The following is a 27,961-nucleotide window of genomic DNA, read 5'->3' as shown; positions in this document are numbered from 1 at the left end:
ACTCATTTGTTCTCTTCACAGTGAACTTTGCTTTAGACATGTTTCGTAGGTCACTCTGTATTCAGTTTGGGACAAAACATACAATACATACTGTCATTCAGAGGAGATATTAAACACGTACAAAATATTAGTACGCCTATTACATAATATATATCCAACAATTTAGACAACATAGTAAACACAAAGTACTATTAACGCTCGAGGAATGATAGATGCAAGGTGCCTCTTTATGCAAGGGCTAGAGAAGAGCCCTAGACTACATCCACGTCATTAAGAGCAACCGAATTCAGTTTCTCAACCGAATTTAAAAATGATGTGGATCTATTCAAGGGCCCTTCTCCAGCCCTTGCATAAAGAAGGCCCTTGCATCTATCATTCCTCTTAACGCTATTACATGTTACATACAACAGTAATAAGATAATCAATATTGCTTTATTCAAGTACATCTAAACCATAAAAATAAGTAAACCGCATCTATTCTTAAAGGGCAATCGGATCAACAAACAGCAAGGTGATACGCTCTTTGGTCTTGCCGTTTGAGAAGGTGTATCCATCTTCATCTTTGTATAGTACTTCCATAACACGTGCGAGATTGACGATTCGCATAAGAAGAGTAAGGGAGACAGGGCGGTCGAGGCATGCTTTATTTATGTCTTTCCATGCAATCACTATCAATTCTCGAAGCTTAGCGCACGCCTCCTGCTCTGAGATGCCATGCTCCTTGACATAACATTGGATTGATGATGCAACATGCCCTCGTTCTTGTTCAAACTTCAAATATCAATAAAACATAAAAATAATGTTAAAATCAATCAAAAAGTAATTGCATATTTTATCATCCTATCTCATGTAACTTCATTAGTTGATGCTTGTATTATGATTTTTCCTTCTTTTTTTTGGGTAAAAAGGCTGTCTTTAAATGATAACCTAATGGCTGGACATAAAACACCTTCTGACTAAGACAACAAACTAAGTTTTTTTATTAGTTGGATTAGTTTTTTAACTTTAGTAGGTTTAGCAATCTCTTAAGAAATGAGTGGTAGTTAGTTGGTTAGGAACTTAGAATAAGTAAGTTATTTTATTGAGAAAGTTGTTAGTTATTAAAATCGTCATGATACATGACATGAATATGAAAGTCATTTTAAGGTTTTATCATATCATTACGTCCACTTAGCATCCTACCTTATTTTCTCAATATTATTATTTTTCATCTCTATGTTTTCACGTAAATCAGCATCCAACCTTGTTTCCCACGATGTCATCTTGCAGTCGGTTAACTAGTGATGCATCCATAACAACCTTAGGTCTTTTGCTTGCCCAATCAAATGCCTCCTTTGTTTCAATTTCACCCATCCCGACAAAAGTAAGGATAGTAAGCATTGGGTAACCACAACTGATCAATGAGATGCTTAAATGCTCATTGAATAGAGGTACATATCCCGTGTTAAACCATTCAGCTTCAGTAAAGTATGCTCTTGTTAAACCTCTAATCTGCGATAATAACAAGCCATTCAACCATAATATTAGAAAATAGCAATTATCATTGAAATGGAAAGACATGGTTATCTTCCTGTAACAAATCTAGGATGCTGATATTGGCACTTCCATGTTTTAATAATTGCATAAGGGTAATGATAAATTCACACACCATGTAGGATAATTCACTCCCCTGTAACGTGAATTGATGTTAAAAACGTTGAAGTCTGCCACGTACCCTCCTTTAAAGGGGTGCGAACTATCCTATAGGGGGTGTGAATGTATCATCACCCTTGCATAAAAATCAGGTTGTCTTTTCTTTTTTAATTGCTTTTGAGAAATTTTGAGAAACATTTAAATAATAAAAGACAAGATGAGTTTGTGCAATTATCAAAACATGGTATTGCCAATATCAGTAGCCCAATTCATATGTTCATAATATGTGTCAAACTTTATGTATACTCAGATGTCATACTCCTTCTATTAAGTATGGTACACGATAGGACTTTCCTTCAGCTGCAAGTTCCTCTTCTATTTCCTTGACATTATCCAAGAGAGCAAGATAACACACTTTCATATATTTTGGAAGCTGATCTATGGACTCAATAGCCCACCTGAAATTAATTAACCATTCACATTATCAGTACTTGACTAGTTAATGATTCTCACATTAAAAGAATGTGAAGCGTCGTTGATTAAAGCATCAATTTCGTGAGTTAAAAATAAGATTACCTCTAGATATGGTGAGTGATATTTTTCCATCACCATTCTAGCAGAGTATCAGCAGTATAATACCTTTGGTAATATTCTGCTCTTCTAAAGAAGAGAGAGAGAGAGAGAGAGAGAGAGAGAGAGAGAGAGAGCATCGGGAGGTTATAGGATCCTATTATTATATGAGATGAGAATTCAAAGGATGACTAAGGGCATGATTGGAACCCACAAAAATATATTTCATGGATATTTTTTTGTGAGGAGGTTGTGAGTGAGGAGAGCACGATTTGGTAACGAAAAACGGATGAAAAAAAATATTATTTAAAACAGGAAACTTTTTTCCCTATCTTTTCATGCATCATCGCACCCTTTCATCATTCACCACCTTATCAAGTCTCTCTCTCACCGTCCTCTTTACTGTTCTTTTACGTTGGTTAAAGAAATATTCCATGAATGTTATTTTCATGGTTTCCAAAGATACCCCAATTTTAAGTGTGGTGGCAACATTTAGCGTTGTATTGTAATTTGGGACGAGTGTCTCAAATAAGTTACGATGTAGCCTCAGTTCTTTCTTTGATGTGTCATTCATCATAGTAGTCCTTTGACATATTAACTAAAGGGATATGATATCAACACCACCACGTTTTGATATACGAGCTCACCAATCTTGTCTTCTAAAGGTCATTACGGTTCCCAAAAAACTAAAAACAAAAATACAAAAAGTTGGTGTGCTGATATCATTTCCCTAACTAAAATGATATAATATAGTAGTTTCTAATCAAAGCAATATAAATAAAAGATAAATGTAAATCGAGTACCTATCGAGTGCATCTGTGAATAGTTTTAGTTCCTCGAATTTACCATACACATCATAAATGTCATCAATCACTGATATTATGGATAATATTTTGGCAGTCATTATTCTAGCTCGAGAGTATTGTGGTTCAAAATACACTCCATTCGCCCAAAAAAAGTATAATTCCACGATTCGGTCCCTTGGAAAAGGCATGTTTCCTGTAAGATCCATCTCTTTCCACCACCTGTAAGAGATATCAATATATATAGTCCATTATAATCGTAGGGAATCAAATGTGGCATGTTTGATTTCATGTAATACAAAGAAAACCCTATAATCCCCTCAAAGACTCTAGAGTTCCTCTCCTTCCATATAGACCACCATGTAGCAAGTAAACAAAAATTCCACAAGGTTTTTCCTTTTTCCTTCCAAGGAACCCCTCCCCATTGGTGCAATAGTGACGGAATAGATTTTGGAAAAACCCAACAAATCCCAAATCTCATGAAGATGAATTGCCATATGAACCTAGTGAACGAACAATGCATAAACAAGTGATCCACAGATTCCCCATCATGCAGACATAGTGGGCAATGATCAATAAGCCACATACCACGGTTTCTCAGAAAATTAATAGTTTGTATTCTATCACGACAAACCGCCCAACCAAAGATACAAACTCTAGGTGGGCAATGAAATTTCCATACCTTTGCCGAACATGAAGGGTTAGAAATGGGCATAATACTTTTATAGAAAGATTTAACCGAGAAAGTCCCAGAAGGTTCCTCAATCCAAAGCCTTTTATCCTCCTCATTCCTTTTAATGTAACAACCCTCAAGAAGAGCCCACAGGCTAGAGATCAATTCCACCTCCCACTCAAAAAATGATCTTCTAAACCCAGGGTTCCACACAAGAACACCATCATTCCACTCAAAGCAATCGCTAACAAAAGCCTCCCTATTTGAAGCCATATTGAATAATCTCGGAAAACGACACTTAAAGGACACATCACCACACCACACATCCTGCCAGAAAGATATTCTATCACCCCTATACACTCTAAATCTAACCTTTGACTTGAAAAGAGAAGAGATTTTTAGAATGTCTCTCCAAACCGACAACCCTTTTTTTTCAAACAAGTCCAAGGATTCCCATCTCCCCATATCACATCCATACTTACTTCTAATGACCTTGACCCACCAACGATCATGCTCATCCCCAAATCTCCATAACCATTTACCCAAGAGTGCATGATTAAAATCTTTAATTCTCCTGATACCCAAACCACCCAACTTAATGGGGACACAAACCTCCTCCCATTTGACCAAAGCAATTCCTCTCTTATCCTCATTCCCACCCCACAAAAATCTCCTCTGGATCTGTTCAATCCTAAGGGAGACACTAACAGGGCATTTAAATAAAGACATGAAGTATATAGGTATATTGGACAATACCGCCTTAACCAGCACAAGCCTACCACCACGAGAAACAAGATTCCTTTTCCATGAACCTAATCTTCTCTCGATCCTCTCAACTATAGGAACCCACAGATCTTTATTCGGTCTACCAACCCCTAACGGAAGGCCCAAATATGAGGAAGGAAACGCGTCCAGCTGACATCCCAGAATCACAGCAAATTCCAGAGCCCTCTCCTCAGGAATATTCAAAGCAAAAATTTTAGACTTGTGAGGTGGTGATAGGGGTGATAGACTTGGAGGGGAGAGCTCGTGCAAATCAACAGCGGAGATTGATCGGGAAGAGGAGGATGATGTTCAGAGTGAATTCAAAGGTGGTTTGGTTTCTATGGGATCATTGGAAGAATCTCTTCCCATCAAGTGGGTTCTCTTTTTTTCTCTTATATTTTGAAAAAAAATCACTTTTGTAGGAATATGAATTTGGTTGGATTTGTTTCAAATATTTTGTTTTTGGGTTTTTTGGTAAATGGACTAAAACCAAAAAATAAAAATTATATCGCAGCCAATGGGGGAGCCCTTTCACCTCTTTTTTGCAAGGGCTCCCTTCAGTTCAGACTTCCTCCTGATTTTAAGGCACTGTTTTGCTAAAAGAGCAAAAATTATAATATGGCAATACTTGAAACATGAGGAATTCTAGACTGAAGGGAGCCCTTGCAAAAAAGAGATGAAAGGGCTCTCCTATTGGCTACACATAACCATCATGCATTAATAACCGCTGAAAAGTCAAACATGATGGTGATGTGCACCCAATGGGGGAGCCCTTTCACCTTTTTTCTGCAAGGGCTAACTTCAGTTTAGACTTCCTCTTGAAACATATAGGTTTTTACTAGGAACATTTAAATCATCTTGGAAACATCAATTTACACATGTTTTCAGATTTGTGCACTATTATTTAATTTTAACTTGTGAGGTTTTGACAATTATTAGTTTCTAATTATTTTGTTTGAGTTAATGTGAGTTCTCACATGATCAAATTAGTATGTTTTTTTTCTCTTCCTTATATTCTTTTGTTGAAATCTTAACTAAGTTGCATTGTATATTTCTCCAAATTCAAATTGATTATTGAATCCATCTTTTATTTATTTTTCAGAAGTGGTTTGTTGAATTTCTTTGCTGGGAAATCAAAATCTTTTGCTAACCTAGCAGAAGTGACTTGTGTGAAAGATCTTGTAAAGGCAGAGAATCCCTTCAACAAGAGAAGAAGAATACTCATGGCTATTAAGTCCTCAAGAACAACTCCTTACAATACTCTCAATACTTCTCTTCCTCTCATAGGCCCTGACTCTTTGGAAGAAACACAAGAAGAAGAAGAAGAAGAAAAGAAGAAGAGCACTAAGAGTCCCCATTGGCACCTTTGCCACTCCATGAAAAGAAATTCCAGTCCTTCAAATCACCAAGGTCTTCCTCCCTCTATGAATTGAGAGATCCTTAATTATCCTAAACAAATAACTAATTTTAAATTTCCTTTTATCTCTGTTAACAGACCCAATATCAGTTTCTTTTGAATTATATTGATTTCTTGTTCTTGTTTTCTCTCTTATCTATTTTATTTTTATTTTTTTGGGTTACTATATTTGGTTTAATGTCTGTTGGGAAAGAGACAAGGCTTTTCTCCTTTCCCTATTTAAATAATTGGGATAGAAACAAATTTGGAGATTTATTTATTAAGTAATTGATTACCTTGTTTGTGTAACGCCAAAATGGTAATTGGGAGTTTGGGACATGAAATCTTCTACTGAATATGGACAATGAAATTGTTTTCTTGGAAGCTAAGCAAAAAAAGGGTTGTGCTAAATACACTATAGGGGGGTGGCCCAGGGAAGAAAAGGGGTGATATATATCACTTCCCATTATAGAAACTAGAAAGGTTGCATTCTTTAACCATTTTCAATAATAACTTCTTCTATATTAAGGCCATGTTCGTTGTGATCTGTTTTTCTAAGTTGATTTCTTCCTCAATCTCATGAGGTGAGTTATTTGTTGTCTAACCCGATAAAAGTATTGACGCGTGCTTAAATATGCAAATGATGATTCACAAACGCCGTGGACTGCCAAAAATTACCTTGTAAAAGGACCAAAATAGCCATGACATTCAATGATAAGTTCCCATTTAAGGATTTGGGAATATCATTTCTATTTACTAGTAAGTAAGGAACAATTTTCAAAGATTTTAGAAAATCGTTTTGGAGAAGATGCCAAAAAGGACACCCCCTCCCATTGCTCTCAAATATATCCATTACATCTATATTTGAGATGCACATTAAGAACCTCTATAGATCGGAGGGCTAGGATCATCCTATAGAAATGTATTTTTTTTTTGGCACAACCTATTTACGTTGTAGCCCATCACATGGACGGTTTGTACTGGAGCGCTTTTTCTATTATTTGTTTCTGTCATATCCTTAATAGCGGGTTGGCTACACCTAGGATCATCCTATAGTATGATCTGTACAATACTTTTGGAAAAATAAGGAACTATAAGGGCTTACACCATATAAAAACTCCGCGCGAGAAACTTGAAAAAGTGCATGGAAAAATTTCCTTTTCACCTTTTGACAACCTCGGATTTGTTGCATGAGAGTACACTACAATCATTCTCTCTGGAGCCTCGCTTTCCAATAGTTTACTATTTCTTATTATTTCTTTCCGCTTGTATTTAATACATTTCGCGTCCCACATAAATGCATGAGACTCTTGTTGTTTGCAAACAACAATCTTGCCTTTGAATGCTTTTCTTTTAAAGCCAAAAATAAATGAAATGACACTGTCGTTTATAAATAGATGTCACCATTATTTAAGAACGACAATATTATTTAAAAACGACAGTGTTATTTAAGATAGTCGATTGGTTCCGTAGTATTCCAGTAGTTTAAGAGTAGCAATGTTATTTACAATACCGGCATTGCGACCTAGGTTGAATAGGTGATTCGGTTCCTTCAAATAGGCCCATTAATGGAAACCCTAGCAAGATCCAAAATGACAAAATTTCCTAATCTAGCCGTTATTACTCCTGATCGATCCGTTTGTTGATTAAGGTAGTCGACCCGTTCCTTAAAATAATTAAAAAGTACATTTTCCGCTTTAAGTGGGGCGTATTTTGCGTATTTACACCTTGCTTCTCTCTCAGCCCTAATGTGGAACAAGAGAAGAGGAGGTGTCCTTATATAATAATCCTAAGGGTAGTGATATCTACACCCTTTTTTTTCATTTTCACGATTTCTGCTTATTGGGTGGAGGTATAATATTGAGCTTTTGCAAAAAAGTCATATACTTTGCTTTATTTGGAAGTGGTTGCAGTTACGAGATCCATAGGAATGGAAAGGGTGGGAAAGGAAGACAAGGGTGGTATTGTATTTTGTGGTGGAGGAGTCACATGAATCGTTATTTATAGGCATCAAAAGGAGGCCTACTATATTTAAACATAAAAATGGTAGAGAAATAAGATAATGACATCGAATATACACATGAACTAATAAAATAAGAGAAGAAGGTGAGAGGGTGAGAAAGAGTAACGTGACCAGCAAATAAATGTTTTCTACTTGTTTTAGTGCCTTAGATTTTTATTTTTTTTAAAGTATTCCACCCACATTTTCCCCATACAACCGAATAAGTACAAATCAAATATAAATATTGAAAAACGTGTTTGTTGTCCATAATACACAGGACACAGGACAATTACCATTCATTTTTGTTGTCCACATTATACATAGGCAGTAGGAGAAAAAATGTGGATCATATGAGTATCTAACCCTCTAAGTCAAAGACGTGTGCTTACATATGTATTAATGCTGATAAATTAACAACCCCCCTCTTACTCTCTCCAACTTGAACACTTGGCGGGGCCAACAATTGATTTGTTTAAATCTTTGGGCAAGGTAGGCCCTTTGATGGACTGTGTACCACCCACACCATGGGATGATCCAAACCGTCCATTTGATGGGCTGCAATGTAAATAGGTTGTGCCCCAAAAAAATCATTCCCATAGCATGATACAAGCCCTCGATCTATAGAGAAACTGCATAATATGGAAACCACTATAGATCGGAGAATTGTGATCATCCTATGGAAATGATTTTTGGGGCATAACCAATTTACATTGTGGCCCATCAAATGGACGTTTTGGATCATCCTATGGTGTGGGACGTAAAGCCCATTTTGAAAACACATGACTATACGGGCTAACACAATATAAAAACTTGATTGTCACAACCATAGTTAGCAAAATGACGTTTTAAACTGCATTTTTCATAAAAACATGTTTTAATGGTTTACCATTTCTTACTCTGTTTAAAACTTTTACTGTCCGGCTTTTTAGGAAAACACCATAAACACGTTGAAAATGTATGTTGTTGTGTTTCCATTTTGTTTACCACTTTTTTCTTTTTCTTTTTTTTGAACCAATACTACATTAAAATCAAACCTTCACCATCCTTTTTTTTGGCCGAATCGTCTTTTTGCTAATTACTCTCTCTCTCTCTCTCTCTCTCTCTCTCTCTCTCTCTCTCTCTCTCTCTCTCAACATGAAACCTTAGTGGGGCCCAACAATGAATGGTTTAGATCATATCTTTGAAGAAGTTTGACGCCATAAACATGTATTTCTACTAAAAAAAACCACTTGGGCTTACTTTGTTCGAAGATCCAAACCATTCATTTGTTCCGACCCAATGTCAATAGGCCATATCCCAAAAAAATCTCCCTAGGATGATCCTAAAACTTCAATCCAAGGAGATACATACATACGTATGGTGTCGTCGTATTAGATTGGAGGGCTATGATCATCGAGATGAGTTTTGGGGCACATGCTATTTACATTGAAGCACAACAAATGAATGGTTCGGAACTTCGAACAAAGTTGCTCAATGAATTTTCTAAAAAAATAGCGAGGTGGGCCCAGTGTCTACTGCGTCTGTTTGTAGGTGAGGATATATTTCAAAAAATACAATGAAGCCTACCTTATTCGAAGATCAAAAACATTGTTGTTGTGCCTTAATGTTTCTAGAATGTACCTCAAAAATCAGCTCGATCATGATCCTACCCCTTTTAATATTTACATAAACAACACCATATAGAAAAATCTATACATCGAAGAGCTTGGATCATCCAAAGGAGATGATTTTCATGGTACGGTGCATTTAATTTGGGGCCTACCAACTAAATGGTTTAGATCTTTGTACAAGGTGGAGCCCACTTTATTTTAAAAAAATAAAATAATTGTGTGCACCTCCGTATATACCCCATACAATGCATACTTATTAGAAAATTCATTAATACCCTTGTTCCAATATCCAAACTCTACATTTGATGGGGCCCAACGTAAATAGGACTTTCCCTGAAGGGATATTTACATTTACACCCCCTCAACTATGGCCAAATTCCACTTCTGACCCCGTGGTATCGACTTCACCAAAGACACCCCCTCATCTTTCAATAATACTTGTTACATGACGGGGTGGACGGGAACGAAGAAATTGTCAGGGGGTGTTTTTGATGAATTTGGAACTGTAGGGTGTAAAGTCAGGGGTCTACTTAAAAATGTTAGAAAGTTGATCGAGGGGTGTCTTTGGTACCTTCGATACCACGGGGTTAGAAGTGGACTTTGGCCATAGTTGAGGGGGTGTATCTGTATTTTTCCCTTCCCTGAAAATCATTTCCATATGATGATTCTAACTCAAAGTTATGTAGAGGCTGATCGAAGGGTTTTGCTCATCCTATGGAGTTGATTTTATGGGCAAGACCTATTGGGGCCCAACAAATGAATGGTTTCGATCTTTGAATAAGCTGGCCCCACGCGAATGTAAGGATTGTGTCTGTGTGGCCAAATGGACCACATTAATCGATAATCTACTGCTAGCATTAGGCTACATTAATAAATTAGGAGAGATCAACAAAGCGTTTGGAATGATCCAGTACTCCTTAGGTAGTTTTCAGCTTTCTACAACCTGATTGCATACATTTTTCTATCATCACTAGCGGTTATAGGGTGTGGAATATCCCAGCTCCTCCTAGTGTTTGTACTTTTTCTTGGTCGGCAGCTCCGGATGAAATCCTCACAATGGACCCCCCTCCACGATAGAAATATGTGGAACATTAATGACTACCCATTATGTGTGGTGGCAGCTGAATCAATTGACCACATTCATAGAGTTGCATACTTGTTAGATATGGTATTTATTTTGTTTTTTCTACAGAATTTTCTTAAGAGAAGAGTACGGAATGCCGGCACATGTTTCGAGGAATTACGGATCTCAGGTACCTTTTAAAACAAGAATGAAACACGGGCAATTCTTCAAAATCGGGTGGTAAAAAGACCTGATACCTTTCTGACATTGACAGAGTCCTCCTTTTTCATTACTCCCTATTAAATTGGCACACTTCACGAGGCTTCTATTGGTTCGTTTGACTGTGTATTTGAACTGACAGAACCTTGGGTTCGTTCCTATCTTGGCCGTCGGAAATAACTAGAGATTGATGGATGCTTGACACGTGTTGGAAAACTTTTCGGAATGCTGACAATCCATATTTAATCATTATCTTTGCTCACTTCTCTTTTGGCATAGAACGGTAACGTTATTGAATACGTCTCTTTCGGCTTAGAATTTTTTCACTTCTCTTTTGGTCCTCACTCTTTTGCCTTATAACGGTAATGTTATTGAATATGTCTCTTTTGGCTGAGAATGCCACCGGATTACGCCGGCGTACCCATTTACGCCGGCATACCCATTATTTACGCCGGCATACCCCTGAATTCCGCCAGCGTAAACCCTGTTTCCGCTTACACCCTATTTACGCCGGCATACCTCTTAATATTCTGGCGGCGTACTCTAAAATCGACGGCGTACTCGATACGTTTGAAACACACGTTTGAACCCAGAAAATCTGGCAGCGTACTTGAAATTCCGACGGCGTACTGTAGAATCCGGCGGCGTTCTCAGCCAAAAGAGACGAGAAATAATAAAGTATTCCATAACGTCGCCGTTTTAAGCCAAAAGAGACGTTTTCAATAACGTTACTGTTATAAGCCAAAAGAGAAGTGAGAACCAAAAGAGAAGTGAAAAGATTCTAAGCCAAAAGAAACATATTCAATAATGTTACCATTCTAAGCCAAAAGAGAAGTTATAAAAGATAATGATTGACTTTGGGTTGTCAACGTTCCAAAAAGTTTTCCATCAAGTGTCAAGCATATCCATCTGTCTCTAGTTACTTCCGACGGCCAAGATAGAAATGAACCCAAGGTTCTGTCGGTTCAAATATGCATTCAAATGAACCAAAAGAAGCCTCGTGAAGCGCGCCAATGTAATAGGCAGTAATGAAAAAGGACTATGTTGATGTCACAAGGGTATCAGGGTCTTTTTACCACCCGATTTTGAAGAATCACCCGTCTTTGATTCTTGTTTTAAAAGGTACCCGAAATCCATAATTTCTCGAGACTTGTGTCCACATTCCGTACTTTTTCTAAAATTTCAGCAGGGGTTCGGTGTATATAAGAAAAGCGGAGTGAAATAACCACAAAAGGGGAGAGAGAAAGAGAGAAAAGATCAACAAAAAAACTCTCTTTCAAAGCCTTACCCCCCCCTCCTCTATTTATAGTTTCGCCGGGGGGGGGGGGGGTATGCCTGGTCATACCCCAGCAGATTTGGTCATTCGGCATCGCAACGGATTGCGTTCTCATTGTCGGCTCTGCCCTTGTGCTCGGCACCCGACGCCCCTTATCTCGATTCATCCGAAGAAGGTATTTTCTTGCAGCCTCTCATGTTTCCATTTATGAGAGTCCTTACGTTCGGTTCCTCACCCGAGGTTGTCTCAATTTATGGCCCAGTAGCTAGAATTGCCTTTTCCTGTGTCTGTGTGGATTTTAATTTTAGCATGGTCTTTCGAATGGTGTTGTAGATGGGGTATTGGATCTGCAGGTTTTAATTTTTCTTTGTTTGTTGTCTTTTATTGTCATAGTTTTGAAAATTTTGAGGGAGGATTTGTTTTGATTTCAATATCCATTTTAATTTTGGGGTTTGAATTCGATATCCTCGGGGAGCAGTGACTGAAACTGGATCTGTTAATTTTGAGGTCTCCTTTATAATTTGTCTATTGATTAATTTCTCTAATTTCGAAAACCCATGATTTCATTTCTTTCTACTCTATGTTGATTCCCAATTTTAAAGCAAAACTGGAAATAACTTGTTCAAGTGTTTTAGCATTTCCCTGACCTGATGTATTAGAGATAGCATGTTGAAAGGCTTACTTCATTTGTCATCTTGTTATGCTTTGTATTTGGATAATTCTCAAAAGGTGAATTATGTGCCTACTTATTTGTCCTTCGTTTAATACGGTTTTCGTGATACCAAAGACTCAGATCTTCTTTTGGGAATAGCCAATTCATCTTTTCCATTTTGAATTTATGTGAAATCATCCTTGAATGTGAATGGATTTTGATGTCAATTTATAAGTAACGATTTCTATTAATTCCATATCTCCTTATCATCAATGAATTTCGGTCGAAGCCCACCTTGGTGCCCTGAGTTAATCCAGATGATTTATTGCAAAGCATAAGGATAACAAGTTAGGGCATCTGCTTATACTTTCATTTCACTCATGGGCTCTCATTTTGGTATTTGGAATTCTCGAGGTTATGGATTTGTTCTTCATCTCGTTTAGACCATAAACTAGATCTGTTTCTTTGGTTCTTCCAATGATTGGTCATGGTTATTGTAGTTTCGTTGAGTTGTTTAGGATAGAGATTTCTCAGACCTTTGTAATGGCGACAATGGAACATTTTCTTGAGCCAGCCTCTTCCGTTCCTGCCTTAGAGTTTTCGCAGGTTAAGGGGTTCTCTCCTCTTAGAGTGTTTAGCCAGTTAGGACCATTTCTAAGTGACTGATCGTTTAATAGTTTTTCTTATAGAGTTTTTGTCGGTCCATTTTTGTTTAGGAAGCTTTTCATCTATCGTTTGTTTAGGGTTTTCCCTCGCGGGTTAGATATCGTTTCCTTTGGATATTGATTAGGACTCGTTAGTTTTGTTTTTGTCTCTTTGAGATTGTTCTTTTCTTTGGGGATTTTAGTCCCCTCTGTTTTGATTTCTTTCCCCGTAGGCTTTAGGGATCCCGTTTCCTTCTAAAATTACTCTACCGCGATATGGTGGGTAAGGAGGCTCTTCTATCGGATCCCCTTTAGCTGAAGGGTGTTAACACACCTTTTTAAACGTCAAAAATATAAAAGCACTTCAAAAACATTTGAAAACATCAAAAACCTTTAAAAAAATCTAAAGTGTTGAGTTTCGCGTATTAGGAGAGTTCGATTTTCGAACTACGTTGGCTTGATCCTCTTCCACGAGGTACGTAGTGCAGCTTGGGATTCTTATCCCAGGTCCAGCCAAACCTTTGTAAATAAATGCTTTAACCATTTTTCTTCAAAACCTTGTTTTCAACAAGATCTTCCTCTAGAGTTAGGAGTTTGTCCTAGATAGAGAGTTTTAGAGTTAGGAGTTTATCTTTTGTTGTGTGCTTGTTGTGTGTTTGTGTTAGAGTTAGGAGTTTGTCCTAGCTAGGAGCGCCTCCGTCCGGTCAGTTGGCGATTTACATCGCCGACTGATGACTAGGTCTAAGATGCGTTAGTCAACCATTTGTTTTCCTTAGGAAATACAGCCTAGTTACACATAGGTTGTAGGAACCACCTGCATTAGCTTAGGGCTAACCTGCATTTAGTTAGGGCATATAGGGTGTCCTAAAATCTACAATTCACTGGAATCTAAATAATCGTTCAAGAAGCTTTAATAATTAGTCCAGTCTTTTAGATCGAGTCTAAGATAGAGGTCTAGGTGTCTTAGGCATCCTAGCTTAGAATAGGTGCGAAGAACTACGTTGCCTTGATTCTCTTGGAGGCGGGGATACGTAGGCTCCTTTGGATGAATACCAGACCATCCGAGGACTCGGGCTAAATCGTTTAGAGTCTTAGGATTTGTTGTTTTGTTATGTTGTGTGTTTTGCTATGTTTTCTTACTTTCATGCGCAGACCTTATACCTGTAGCTGTAGCATGCATGTGTTTGTCCACTAGAACTTAGACACCTATTAGTATGTCACTCATAACCTAGTCATCATTAGGTGACATTTATTTCGGGTCTTATGTGTGTGCTTATTTTCATCTCCGAGACATGCATGATTAGATAGACGTTTTCTCGGAGATGCGTGTTCCCATTTCATATGATTTTCGCTTGAAACTCTTCAAGGTTAATAATAAATGGCATTAGAGACCAAGTGTTCGCACTCTTGCGAATTGGGGGCGCTCTTCGGACCTTCTCCATTCGTCATCAGGCACGGACCTTTAGTATCTCTAGTTATCCATTGCAAACAGAGCATTTGTTTTGGTTCCATGACGTGTCCATGGATGGCGACTCTGAGTTATTTTTAGATATATCTTGGTTTCGAGCCCTGGCTCCGGATCAAGATGTATCTCTTTCTTTTTATATCGCCACTCATGCTATGCTGTGATGGTGGCATCCATTTTGAGAGTTCCTTGGTAGAGTTCTCCTTCACGTTGTGGATGATCCAGAGGATGATGTCAGGGACCCGTTCCCTCGCCGTCCTCGGATCGGGGTCCACAACCGCCCTTGCGGGTTTTCAGTCTAGCGGGTCTAAGACTCCATCATTTTTTTTTCTTTATGTTTCTCTACAAACCTGGGCCTAAATACACCAGAAGGACTTTAGGTAGGCTTGGGTTCAAACAGGTTTTGACTTTGGAAAGCTTTCTTGTATTTTGACCGAATCTGGCCCTCCAGATTGCCTACGTATCCCCAAAGAAATGGGAATTAGGTCTCCGTAGTTCGCCCAGATTGCCTACGTATCCCCAAAAAGAAGATGCCATTCTGTGTGTTGTGTGAACTGATTTGGGAAATATTTACAAAACGGCAATTTTAGAAAGTGGTCACGTTAGAATTTTGAGAAATCATGTTAGGTGTTGAAATAAGAGGAAAGAAAGTGACGTGTGGAATTTTTGGGATTCTCTTTCCATGCCAAATTCCCATTCCTAAATTGCTAATAATTATATTCTATTAAGTGGGTGAGTGTCTTTATCAGAAATACAGGTCCTTAAAAACAGCAACTTCTTAATTTCCACAACATGGCAGGAGCTACCGTATATATATATATATATATATATATATATATAGCAATTGTAATTGTTGCCATCCAACGATTAAAAAAGAAAACAAGCAAGAGGGATGATGCTGTTGGAAATTTTCTATGTTCAATTTGCCACAAGGAAGGAAATTGTATGGGTGATTGTTGGCTGGGAATACAAATTATGGAAGGTTGGGATGTCACGAAGGTATTCTTTTTCTTTTGCTCCAATATTGGATGAGAATGGCAATCCGTTTGGGAATCTTACCTATCTTGCACGATCTTGTGGTGGTGGTTCAATTTAGCCCATCACTTTCTTGCTCTTTACCTTAAAAAGCTCTCTTGGCTCTCATTCCTTTCTCTCTAACATACTCTCTTTCTACTCTCTTTTCATTCTCTCTTTTCTCTCTACCACTCTCAAGCTCTCTCACTCTTTCATATTTTTTTGGTTCTGTAGTTTGTAATACTTGGAATTTTCATCAACAAAGATCTCTCCCACTTGGAAATTTGGTTCAACACTATTCTTCTTCAAGTTTATGTTTCGGCACCGTCATATCTCTCGGCCAAGGATTCAATCATTGCGAAAAGACTAAGTGTTCTTTTTGTTTTGTTCTTTCTTCCAAGAATTAGTTCAATGTATTTTTGTTTCAAATTCAATTAAAGTAGAGCTTTCTTTGTTTATTTAATGGCAATTCCAATTCCCCTCTCTATTTTCTGTGTTTCTTTTTTCTTCTCCATGAGTAGCTAAACCCACTATACTTAGGGTTTAGATGAAGCCATGGGGAAGGAGAAAGAGAAGTAATTAAAACAAATAGATTATATAACAAATTATGTAGGGTTTTGTTTTTGTACAAATCCCAATCATCCATGCCATTGGCTTTCCCCTTTCGTATGGATGATTGATGAGTAACGAAGATTAAATTTTATATAATTAATATAAATTAGAGGGTTAATTCGATTAAATACTCATAAATAATGACAACTTTTAGATCTTATTATTTATTTACTGTTTAGTTAGATTTTCAACCTAATTCAAAGGATTGTTTTAATTAATCAATTTTATCAAAACCCATGGTGGATTCTAACCCTAAGTACTCTTTTATATTGAATGAAGGATTTTACACTATTCCAAATTACTTTTGCAATTTTTCAATTCACTTAAGCCCTTAAAATTTGGTTTTTTAATTAAAGTAGATAAGTAGTTAATAGAGATCATTAAAATTTGGTACACTTTGCCTAAATTAGGATTTTAAATAAAAAAAAGATCTTAGTTGAATTTGATTCTTAGATTGAATAGAATATACGCTTATATATAGTGTTGGCTCCGAGGTCTAAGTCCACGAAAATCCTGAGTCCATTCCAGGCAACATTATATCATAGTTAGTATTCTAATCGGTAAAAGAATAGAATTGACAACTAGATTTCTCTTCCCTGAGTTCGACCCGTATTTACACGATCCGTGCACTTGCCGTTATTTAATTTCTCAATCAGATATCCTTGGATGTGATACAAGGCTCTCAGCCTCTTTTCATCTATCATATGTAATTCCTGATGTCTGGCTCTGGCCCACTCAGACTCTGGCAGATTTGCTTCCATCATTACTCTTAACGAAGGGATTCTCAGTTCAACAGGCAAGACTGCTTCCATTCCATACACCAGAGAGTACGGAGTTACCCATGTAGATGACCTGATCGATGTCCTGTAAGCCCATAAAGCAAAAGGAAGTTTGTTCGACCAGTCCTTATAAGTCTCGGTCATCTTACTGATTATGACCTTGATGTTCTTATTTGCTGCCTCTACAGCATCATTGGTCTGAGGCCTGTAAGGAGATGACTTGTGATGCTTTATCTTGAACTCTTCACACAGGTGCACTACCTCTTTCTTGAAATGAGATCCATTGTCAGAAATCAGTTCATGAGGTACTCCATATCTGCAAATGATATTCGCACGAATGAACTTCGCAACTGTATTGGAAGTTATGGAAGCATATGAAACAGCTTATATCCATTTCGTGAAATAGTCAATGGCCACCAAGATGTACTCGTGTCCACTTGACAATTTGGGATAGACTTTGCCAATGATATCAATCCCCCATACTGAGAATGGCCATGGTGAGGTCATAGAGTGTAACTCTGACGGAGGCACATGAATAAGATTCGCATAGACTTGGTATTTATGACACTTCTTCACGAATGCGAAGCAGTCTGCTTCCATTGTAGGCCAATAGAATCCAAGTCTTAGGATTTTCCTTGACAGCATCTTACCATTCATGTAAGGGCCACAAACACCTTCATGTGTTTGCTTTATGAGCTCTGCAGCCTGATCTTCATCAACACACAGAAGCTGTATCCCGTCAAATGACATTCTGTACAATTCTTCACCACAAATGATGAAATTGGCAGCGAACCTATGAAGAGTTTTTCTCTCTTTGCTGGAAGCCTCAGGCGGATGCCCCTTGCCTGAAATGAGATTTCTAATGTCTGCGTACCACGACTTTCCGTCTGGACATGTAGCAGATATCTCTATCGCATTCACATGTGCTGGAGCCCATTGCAATCTGACAGCTAAAGGTTGAACCTCCATTGTCGCAGAAATGTCTAACATTGAAGCCAGAGTAGCCAGAGCGTCGGCAAAGTGATTCCTTGTCCTCGACAGATGAGTGAAGGTGACACTCTTGAACTTCTTGACCAGAGATTCGAGATAAGTGTGATATGAGATAAACCTCACCTCTTTTATTTTCGAATCTCCATTTATTTGACAAATGATCAAGATTGAATCCCCGAACACATCTATATCTTGAATTCGCAAAGCCAAAGATGCCTCAAGTCCTGCGATGCATGCTTCATATTCTGCCATATTATTGGTGCATTCAAACTGCAACTTGATGGATATAGGGATATACTCCTTCTTCGGAGATACCAAAACTGCCCCTATTCCTTGACCATGATTATTGACGGCTCCGTCAAAGTACATTAACCACCTGGTACTCAAATTCTCTTCTTCAATGTTCATGATCTCTTCATCAGGAAAGTCTGCCTTCAGAAAAGCATTCTCCTCAACAGGAGCATCAGCCAATTGCTCAGCGATGACCCGTCCCTTAATTGACTTCTAAGTGACATAAGTGATGTCAAACTCAGACAACAATAACAGCCATCTAGCTGTTCTTCCTGTAAGAGCGGGTTTCTCGAACAAAAACTTCAACGGATCCATCCGTGAGAGCAAAAGTATCTTATTCGACAGCAAGTAATGTCTTAGCCTTTGAGTCACCCAAACTAATGCTAGACACGTCTTTTCTAAGATAGTGTACTTGATTTCATACTCGAGCATTTTCTTGCTGATATAGTAGATAGGCTTTTCTTTCTTACATCCTGCATCCTGCTGAGCAAGCATACAACCCATTGCCGTATCCGTGATGAATAAGTATAACAGCAGCGATTGACCAAGAATAACTGGGATAGGACAGGAGGCAAAGATAAGCACTGCTTGACCTTTTCAAATGCTTCCTGACATTCTTCATTCCACTTCTTAGGAGAATTCTTCTTTAATAATTTGAAGATGGGTTCACACGTCATAGTTAAATGAGATATGAATCTCCTCAAGTACTGCACTTTGCCAAGGAATCCGCGAATTTGCTTTTCCGTCTCTGGTGGTTGCATTTCTTGGATAGCCTTGATCTTCTGAGGGTCCACTTCAATTCCTCTCTCACTGACCATGAATCCAAGCAATTTTCCTGATGTGACCCCAAATACACATTTACTGGGATTCAAGCGGAGTTGATACTTTCGGATTCGCTCGAAGAACTTTCTTAAGGCAATTGTATGCTCTGGCCGAGTCTTGCCCTTGACAATCATGTCATCTACATATACCTCGACCTCCTTATGAATCATGTCATGAAGAATAATAGTCGCAGCTCTCTAATAAGTGGCACCAGCATTCTTAAGACCAAACGGCATCACTCTGTAGCAATGTCTCCCACTGAGTAATGAACGCTGTCTTCATCATATCCTCAGGCACCATTTTAATTTGGTTGTACCCTGAGAATCCATCCATGAAAGATAAGAGTGCATGTCCAGCTGTATTGTCAACCATGAGCTCAATGTTCGGAAGCGGAAAATCGTCTTTCGGACTCGCCTTGTTCAGATCTCTGAAATCGACACACATCCTGACTTTCCCGTCCTTCTTGGGCACCGGTACAATATTTGCAAGGCATTCAAGGTACTCAACTACTTCGATGAATTTCACTTCCATTAGTTTCTTAACCTCATCATGAACTTTCAACTCCCATTCTGTTTTAAGTTTCTGGAGTTTTTGCTTCTTCGGCTTGATGCCAAGGATTAGAGGTAATTTGTGTTGGACAATGTCCTCACTCAATCTCGGCATATCATCGTAAGACCAAGCAAAAATCTCCTTAAACTCTTTTAGCAAGGTGATTAATTCTTCGCGCTCCTCAGGAGATAAAATTTTGCCAATCCGTATCTCTCGAATTAAGGATTCGTCACCGATATTTACGGTTTCAATTTCCTCTTCGAGTGGTTTTGCTAGGCGACTCTCCTCTTGTTGAATCATATGTTTGATTTCAAGGGGAGTTTCGTCGGCTTCCTCATTAGAGGGGGAGTCTTGATTATCATTATTAGTTACTTGATCAGGTTTAGAAGCAGAATCAGTAGAAGAGACAAGTACAGGAATATACACAAAAGAGTCTTTTATTTCATCGGAATCAATGATTACATCAGATGACTCGCCCACATCAGGCTTTACAGACTCTGAAACTGAATGAAAAGACAAGTCGACATCAGTATCGACACAATTAGAAATATGTACAGGCATAGATCAATGAGAACGTCCTTAGACTTGGACTCGACGCCACCAGAGACAGACTCGTCACCCACTCCAGAAGTAAACCCAACCTCTACAGTACCTGCATCAAAAGAAAAGTTAGAAATGACAGACTCTGGGACGGACGAGGAAACTGACACAAATTTTGAAATGACTGACTCTTTTGAAGGGACTGGACTATGCTGAAAGACTACTTGGGGTATAACATGTGAGGTCCAGTTATCCAAAGGTCCCTCGGCTGGGGTGATACAGTTCTTTGGGTTTACGAAGTGTGTATCTCCTCCAATCATCGCAATGACTGCTGCCTCAACTTAGAACAAGGAGTCTAGGAGTTCTGATTCGAAGTTCTCAACACAATCTGTCTCTGGCTCAACTGTCTCTGCAATCTGCTCAAAGAAAAAGTCCTCTGGCATCTCATCAGCGAAGAATATCTCAAGACCTGGCAATTTTGTCCCCTTCTCATCATACCATGGCTCAGGGAAACAGTAATAAGGGCAATCAGTTCCCTCTTTTCGGAATCTGCCATTCATGACCATACTGTATGGTCCCATTGGAAACTCTAAGCCTCTGCGGCGGCGTTCGGCCCATTTTAGCATGTAAGCTCTCATTTCTTGCACCTCCTTGCGAGTTGACTTGTATCCCAACCCAAACAATCCATCAACTGCTTTTAACTCTGGCCGCTCAGTCGGACCTTGCATATTCTTTCCCAGACCAGCTCCTGAGATATACCCATACCGTCTCATCATCTTGATCACTTGAGTGTTGGTGCTTGACAAAAACATAATATGCTCATTCATAGCCTCCTCTAAAGTGATAGAAGAGACCTCTAGTGAAAACCCTGTCAAGCTGACATCTCTAGAATTTCCAGTTACCGGCTCGGAGGTAATTTGTCCAATTTCAGGTTCAGGATCCCCTCGAACTGTGATGACTCTATTGTTTCGAATGAATTTTAGTTTTTTGTGAAGTGTGGAAGGAATAACTCCAACCTTATGCAGCCAAGGTCGGCCAAGCAAAAGACAGAAGGAAGTTTTAATGTCCAACACCTGAAATTCGATGTCAAAGGTCTCTCCTCCAGTCACAATCTCAGTAGCCAATGTTCCGATTACATCCCTCCTGGTACCATCATATGCCAATATGCCTTGCTCAGACGGTATGAAGTTTTCAGGCCCAAACCCTAAAGTAGTGGCAGTGTTCAAAGGACATACGTTCAGGGCTGACCCATTGTCTACCAACACTTTGGAAACTCTTTTTTTGTTGCACAGTAGGGTAATTTTGAGCGAACGAGTATGGTCCTTTCCTTCTGGAGGCAAATCCTCGTCTGAGAAAGATAAAGATTTTGAAGCCCTAGCCATGGCCACCACGTTGACCAATTCGCCTGGAGTGATTTCAACTTATACCTGAGACGCATTCAGCTCACGAAGTACAACTTGTTTGTGTTTCGGCGACGCCATTAATAACCCCTAGATAGAAACATTAGCTTGTGTCTTTCTGAGCTGATTCAACAGGTTATCTTCCTCTTCATCAAATCTCTGCTTTTGTTTCTGATGGTCAACTGCTCTTACAACCTCAGCGGGATTCTCGACTCTGAGCTCGGCCGATTTGAAAACTCCCCCACCACGTGTGATGTGGCGGAGTTCATCGCACTGATCATTCAAGAGCAGCAGATCTTCATCTTCTATCTTAAGGATGTATGGGGTTTTTATCTCTTCTTCCTCATCATCACTCACCCTTAAGAACATGGAGTTCATCGTACAAAGCTTCGGTTTCTTTCTTCTCATCCTCACACTGGAGAACATATGATCGGCTTGATGACCCAGCTACATCAGGGTTATTCCATGATAAGACATATGGCTCTTCCGTTTCTGTCCATTCATCTTCTTCCTCAAATTTCCAAACATAGGTTCCTTCAGATTCAATAGCGCATATGAAAGAAGAAGGATCAATAACAGACGCTTCAGTGCAAATGACATTGACCGATGGTGGAGGTGGCATTGCATGTGTCGGAAGGGGGTTTCTGGTTACATTTGGTAATTCGATTGCAAGCTCCTTCCTATCGATCATGTTCTGTATTTGGTGTTTCAAAGCTAAACACCTATCAGTAATATGACCTGTATTGCGATGATAATCACAGAACTGATCCTCTCTCCAGGACCTTGGCAATGGATTGGGCAGAGGCTTAATGTCAGGCAGTTTGATCTTCCTGTCCTTTAACAACTTCTTCAAAGCCACGGACAAAGAATATGGGAGGGGATCAAAGTGACGAGGAGGCTTCTGCTCCATCGGCGGCCTTCTCACTTCAGTGATTGCCCTGGGTGGTGGTCTGACATAATTGACATTATGTACTTCTTTTGGTGTCATCACAGGTCGCTTCCCCTCTCTGACATCAGATGAAATTCTTGATCTTAGGCCTTTAGCCAATGCATCTTCTATCTGGGTTCTCGTCTTGATAAGATGATTAAAATAATGATCGAGGGAAAAGGAGAGCAACCTGCTCTGGAGATAAGCCGTGCTGTTGCAAAAGTGGAAGAACTGACATCAAATGGCTTCTAGGACATCCTGTCCCATCATATTTATCCATGTCTGGTACTTCAAATCTTGGAGGCAGTGTGACTCCCGGATAAATCATGAAATCAGCCAGGTTCAACTTTTTCGGGCCTTGGAATTTTATGTTTTCCATCTCCTCGGTCAGCCTGTCCAGTCTGTCTGTTATCACTTTGCCCTTATCAGATTTCTCCAGATGAGGGAGACAATTATCTTCTGCATACTAATCTTCAAAGTCATCCTCAACAGTGAACACTGCCGGTCTAGTCATCATAGGAGGTGGAGGAGGTATGACCGGGGGTTGCCGAGGTGCATGCTCTTTGGAAGTAGACTCTCTGTCATTTTTCAGCCTGACTATCTCTTCATTCATATTATACATTTGCTGGAGCATAGCTTTTATCATTTCGCTCATTTCAGCCAGAGCGGTTCCAGCCTCAGCCATTTGTTCAGGTGTGGGTTGAACTGGTGAAAGTATTTCCTGGAAGTTCGAAATAGGTAACAAAGGAGAGGTAAAAGAAGTAGGTGAGGAAGAATATCAACTCAGCCTTGAATCAGTAGACTGACGGGACCAGGTTGGTTTTGAAATGAGGGTTTTCTTAGGAGCAATGGCTGCTCAATCAAGAATCCTATAATGGAAATATAAACACTAGATTAAAAATTTGATAATCAAGATAAAATATTCTGATCAAATAGTGACAAGAGAAACATAAACACACTTTCATTTAATGAAATTCAAATTGTGATTACAACGGATGAAAATACTAATCTCTTATCACAAGTGGATAAGCAGACTGACAATAATGGGAAATGCAGAAATCAAGATAACAAAACATAATATAGATCATCAAGGCTCCTCAATCTGAGCTCTCCTGCTTGCAGGCTCTTCCGATATTTCTCCACGTCGAATTTTAGATACTAAAGAAAATCTCCTCTCCATATTTTTGTTTCCCCAAGCAGCCACAATGGATCTGATAAGATCAGGAGTGAGATCTCACAAAGAGGAGGGACTATGGCTCCGGGAGGACATGGAATTCCCGTAACCTGATGGAGAAATCGCATGGGTGCATAAAAAGAAGATTTCTCGGTACCCATGAGGTAAACGAATGGATGTGGGTAGGTGCTAGTGAAAACTTGGAAGCATGAATGACTCACCCAACGAAACTGGCTCTCCTCAACATGATGCAACCAATTGCGCCATTCATCAATGGACTGAGGTTGATTAGCCATTGGTTGCCATGCACGAAAATTCTTCAGGGTATACGGATTTTGGTTTTGTCGCTGAAGAACCTGAAGTTTTTCACCAAGCCAGACATACAGCAATTTTACACATCCACAGAAATTGTCTTTGATCTCTTGGGAAGCAATAAGATCTAATCCCAAGAAGGTCTCTGCTAACATGGTGGGGATTGGATTCCTCCCTTCATTAATTTGGTCCACCACGGCTAACAAGGTTAACGGGGCAACACGAGGGTTTTTTCGAATGACATATCGGGCAAAGACACCAAAAATCAAAGCATTACGTCAACAACTTTGAAAACGGGAGTTAGTAGGATCGACGTTTTCGGAAAAAAGTGTAATGAGATTTTGAATTTGCACACACGTATCCGTTAAGCATGGAAGAGCATCAACGGTTTGATTTTTGAATAGCTTGCAAAAAAGAGAATGAGAGGAATCTATATTCGAAGATCGTATCCAAAGTTCCTCTATTGGGGGCTCTAATAAAGCACACCAATCTTCGAATATAGGACAAAGCTCGAAGGATCTAAATCGAAAAATATGAACATTAGGATCCCAGAATCCAGCGGCTGCTAGGAGAAACTTCCAATTTATATCAGATACACTCAAATGATTGAAGGCACAGATGAACTGATCAGTCATACTCCTTTCTGAAGACTCCCGTGGAAGGGCCCTAATAGTCTCACTTATCCAGCCTTTCAACACTTTTTTTGCCATGATTTAACCTAAACACAAAGATAGGATGGGATAATCAAGGAATGAAGATAATCTGGAATAAACAAAGAATAAGGATAAACTTAGCAATTAATCACAAGAAGGATATAATTGGCGACACCGAATGTTCCATTGATGATCAAAGATAATCAGAAACTCAGAAGAGAGACCACAGTCACAAGATGACGAAAGTAGATCATAGACCGGAAGTAAACGAAAATAAAATAGAAATGAGGGGGAGAGAGGTTGATTCGAGGCAACCGGACCTCCTAATGGCTCGATTCGAGAGGAACCATGACTCTCGTAGAACAAAGTCTCATTTGTGCTGTAAAATTCTTCTCTTTCATTTTCATTAACATAAACTTCCTAAATACAAGAATGAAGGTAGTGCCACATAACTGCCCCATTAACCCACTTACATAACACATAACAAGTAACCAACACCCACTAACAAGACACATCTACAACAACTGACTCCCTCTATCCTAAACCCATACACCATAGCTAACACCCATAGCTCTAAAACACATCCCCATAACTAGACAACAATCAGATAATAACTACCCATATGCACATTAGTTATATGCACATAACAACACACAAGGACATATTATCAGTTAAAATAAATTACCTCGTAAGATCCTTTAACTCCATTTGGTGCAACGATTGTAAGAGATTGAAATCTAACTTTGCAATCTCTAGAAGCACATCATTTTGTTTATTCTCTGGTTGGTATATTGAGATGTAATGCCTATGCTCTAGCCTTGGTAAACTCTTCCATAAGGGCATCTCTAAGGCATGCTCTATTTGTGTTGCAAATTTAGAATCGTGATCGCTTATACCAGATTTAAGGTGTTTCCGTGTAAATGTAATGGCCTCATCTAATACATCCTCTCCTTGTGTACTGAGATATGCCACTTCATACAAGCTTAATAGGCCCCTCTTACCACTAATTAAGGTTAAGTTGAAGTTTCCCTGCTCATCTTTGAACTTTTTAAATACATCTATTTCAAAATCCAGCAATGTCATGTTATAAAGGATGTGAATGACAAAACTAGTGAAAGTAGCACAAGTTGTGCAATGAAAAATAGAAACAAAAAAAGGATTTACCAGAAGAAACATTAAACACATGCTGTCTTAGTAGTCGAAATCAGAGAGCAACAACATATAGATCATCGTCAGCAGCATAGGTATGGGATTCGTATAGTTGATGTAGTGCCTCGTTAATCTCCATTTCAAAATGATATGCCACTCAAGACGTTTTAGCACATCGATCAAATCTATTTCTTGTTGTGACCCCTTGGCACTGCTTAGCATTCTCTTCACTTCTTCCTTCAACTCTTCAATCCGCTTAGTCCATCCATGTAATTTCTGCATTGTACCATTCAGAAACAAATGTACATTAGCTACTATTACAACGAAACGTTGTAATTCAAAATAAATAAACGCTATAATTCAAAATAAAAGAGCGCTCTCTCTCTCTCATGTAGTTCTCTATTGAATACATAAATCCACAATTTTGTTTTCTTCTAAATTTCATACAATCATCCTTTTTCTCTGTTTTTAATCCTAACTACATAAATAGATATAATAGAAGACAAAAGAGATCATATCTAAAAACCCAGATCCGGGTCAAAATGCAGCCAAGAAAAATCCTTGTCGACTCCGCACAGACGTGGCAAAAAATGCAGTTGACGAGGTCATAACTCAAGAGAGTGAAAGGAGTTTTTATTAACTCTATAGGGCAAAATGCGAAACGTGGCCAAGGGGAAAGAGAGTTTACTCAGGGGAGTCCTCAATGACCCGGGGAAGTTTTAGATGCTTCAGATGACCTAAAAATAAACCGTTGAAGAGAGCATCCCCTAACATCACGAATGAGATCCCACATCGGAAAGGGTGGAAAAGTTGTTGGGCTATATATGTAGATCTCCCCTCTCCCCCTGTAGATGCGTTTTCACCATCTCTAAGGGGCAGGCCCCGCGGAGTGGGTCGGGCACGGTTAGTAATGCTGGAAAACAAAATCGGGGAGGGCGGAAGACCCAGAACCAGACAATATTTACACAGTCAGGCTGGGGCGTGACATAACGTTGTCAGATCGGGACCTCCAATCCAGTACGGTGTGCCAGGGAGGACGTTGGGCTTCAATGGGGTGGATTGTGAGACCCCACATCGGAAATGGAGGAAAATTTGTTGGGCTATATATGTGGATCTCCCCTGTAGACGCATTTTCAGCATCTTCAAGGGGTGGGTGCCCTGCGGATTGGGTCGGTCACGGTTAGTACTGTTGGAAAACATAACCGGGGAGGGTGGATCTTTCACAAGATTTGGACACCAATTTGGGGAATTAAAAAATACTCACTGTTGGAACTCCAAGGCATGTGATAACAACAACAAGGAGAAATCATGAACCTCCAGATGCAATCTTGTTCCACCACCAACTTTCAATGGTATCAGTGCTGATAGTTACTTAGATTGGTCAATTTCCAATCAATGATACAGCATGGTTTTTACCGGTGCGCTCGGAGCCCATTCTCGGCTATCGGAGATTGAATATTGTTTATGTTTCCTATTTTAAATTGAAATTGTGCTCAAAGAATTTTGGTTTTTGGCGACAAAATTTCAAGCGATCCATTGGGAATATTGGATTCCTTGCGTTGATTGAAATCAAACGAGTAAAAATCCAATAGTTGGATCAAAGGTTACGGTGAAAACAAGAAAAAACCGAAAAAGAAACAAAACTAAGTTTTTTGGACTCGGTCGACCGAGGGGACCTTCGACTGACCTAAGATGGATTCGGTCGACCGAAGCCCAGGCTCTGGGTTTTTTTAATATTTTGTCTGAAAAGGACTGCACTCTCATAACCTCCTTTTCTTTTCATGGACCCCTTTTCGAACGTCTTGTTGAAGATTTATGTAGATCTTTCTTTTCTTCACACTCCATTCCTTGAAGGATTGAATACACCCCAACTATAATTTTGCTTCTCTCTTTCGTTCCTTATTTCCGCTCTTTCTAAATAGGCAGTAGCAAAAACTAACCCACATGGCTCTTTTTTATGGTTTGGATCAGTGTGTGA

General features: G+C 39.1%; 1 pseudogene; it reads right to left on the bottom strand.

Moving 5' to 3' along the window:
- Positions 1 to 107: 107 nt before the first annotated feature.
- LOC143891676 ((-)-germacrene D synthase-like) lies at positions 108 to 26,265 on the bottom strand (annotated as a pseudogene).
- Positions 26,266 to 27,961: the final 1,696 nt, after the last annotated feature.

Source organism: Tasmannia lanceolata, unplaced genomic scaffold (genome assembly GCF_043159265.1).
Source record: "Tasmannia lanceolata isolate RefF3 unplaced genomic scaffold, GAP_Taslan_0.1 ptg000002l, whole genome shotgun sequence".
Lineage (NCBI taxonomy): Eukaryota > Viridiplantae > Streptophyta > Magnoliopsida > Canellales > Winteraceae > Tasmannia > Tasmannia lanceolata.
The sequence above is the reverse complement of the archived record's forward strand: the minus strand, read 5'-3'. Positions and strand labels throughout refer to the sequence as shown.